The following is a 2,320-nucleotide window of genomic DNA, read 5'->3' on the forward strand; positions in this document are numbered from 1 at the left end:
AAGAATGAGATAATAGGGGATGGATACCTATTCCCAAAGATATATTGGTCTTGAAGTATTGAAACTTAAAGCCTGCAGTATCTCTGGTCCACTTGACTTTAGCCTCATAAACTGCAGACCCACCGAAGCTTGTCCTTCTTGGACTGCATTCTACATGGACATTGACAATAAAAATCTATTGAATCGACTGAGTATCTTCTATTTATAAAATGTGTTAGGATCTCTTTTGTCAACATAAATGGGAGAAACAGAGAAATAGAGTCAGAGAGGGCGATACAGAAACAGAGAAGGAAGGGGGCACAGAGATATAGGTGAGGCAGAAAGAAAGAATGAGGGGAGGGAGAGGAAGAGAGAGGCATATCAGTGAGTGATAAAGATGCAGAAAAGCAGAGAAAAGAGAAGGTGAGAAAATTAGAGAAAGAAGTAGAAACAGAATCTGCTTTACACAGGAACTACCAGAAAAAAAAATCTAATTTAACTGGTAATCTATCCATGATTATATAAATATTTTTGAAAAAAGGAAAAGTAGGGCATAGGTGTCATGGTTATAATCATACAAATGCCATTATTTCATATGCATCTATTGCTGGAAGCAACTCTCTTCTTCATTTTATTTGAAAATTTGGCTTATAATATGCAGTGATCCATCATTTGTAAGAGAAATGTGCAGAAAGATAGATTGTACAGTAGTCTGACAAATCTTATTAGAGCAACATATAGAAGAGGAAAAATTAACAGCTAATCCATTATAAATGTCAAATCCACAGTGCCACTTTCTTCATAACTATTGTATTTCCATTTCTTTCTCATTAATTCTTAGTCCTTATGAAATAGTTTTCATTGGTTGGTCAGTCATGTATATCCATGAACTTCTAATCAAATATGTCACTATTGCCTTTAATTTAAAAGCATTATTGCAAAAAGTCAGTGAACATTTTGTTTCTTTCTCAAACCAACAGACAAATGCATACCTAAAGTTAATCACATTGGTCTTTTCAGTTAAAGTAGAGGTGAAAATCCTTATTTCATTTTTTTTGTTCAATTTTAGACCATATAATTATATGTAGAAGTAGAAAAGCAAAAGAAGTTACTATATTAATATTTTCAGAAAGTCCATAAACAAATAACTTACTATGTATTTACTAATTTCTTTAGGGAGAGGATTGATTGTTAGGTAGTGATCTGAGGCTATTTGTGGAGGATGCTTATTAATTACTATTTTTTCTACATGGCATTTTTTTCCTTCCCCTTTCTTTTAGATCTGTTGGTGAATCACCTGTTTCCTATATATGTGAGGTTATAACAGAAGCAGAAACAGTCAATCAGGATTTTTTCCCAGTATAGTAGATTAAAGAAGTTGCAAATACTTTGCTACTCCCCCACTGAGAAGTAGAATTTAATTTTTGTTCTACTCAATTCTAGCCTTAATGACTTGCTTGACCAATAGAAAATGGCAGAGGTGATGCTTGGCCAATTTCAGGTCTAGGTTTTAAGAGGACTAACAGCTTATTCATTTCCCTTCAGAAGCTGTGAGTGAAAATATAAGAAAGTTAACTACCCTAAGGCCACCTTTCTGTGAGGAAACCCCCAATACATAGCTTGTCCACATGTAAGCACCCCAGCTGACAGCGCCCACCTAAGCCAAGCCTTCTACCCAACCCCACAAAGAGAGCAGAAGCCATCTTGGATTATCCAGACTAGGTGAGCAGTCTGCTGAATGGTACCAAATAACCTCTGTTAAAACCCGTTGGAACAGAAGATTTGCCCAGGCAATCCTTGCCAAAATGTATGCCCTACAAATCGTAAGATAAAATAAATATCTTCTTTAGAGTTACAATGTTTGGGGTAGTTGTTACAGTAGATTTCATATGTGAATGTTAAAAGCAAGAAGGTGTCTTTCTGCTGGAGTTGTTAAAAGGAGATTATGTGAACATTACAGAAACCTTGCTGACCTAAGGGCACCCACCATTGATTTAAATGTGATATGATTTGACAAGTTGATTTGAATTTTAGTCCGTACAATATAAACTAGTTTGATTTTGTTTCTAGTATTTGCAACTTTATATGACTTGAAAACCATCTTTGTAAACAGTTAAAATCTCAAATTTGCTTATAGTCCTCCAGTACCTTTTGGAATTGTAAATGATTTAAAGAGATCAAAGAAATACATGTATGTAAAAAAAATAATTTGGAAACTTTTATTGAATATGCACATCCTTTAACAAGATATGAAGACTGATTAACTCTTACTCTTTTTTTTTTTTTTTTTTTTTTTTTTTTTTTTTTTTTTGCGGTACGCGGGCCTCTCACCACTGCGGCC

The sequence above is a fragment of the Physeter macrocephalus genome, chromosome 20 (genome assembly GCF_002837175.3).
Source record: "Physeter macrocephalus isolate SW-GA chromosome 20, ASM283717v5, whole genome shotgun sequence".
NCBI classification, from domain to species: Eukaryota; Metazoa; Chordata; class Mammalia; order Artiodactyla; family Physeteridae; genus Physeter; species Physeter macrocephalus.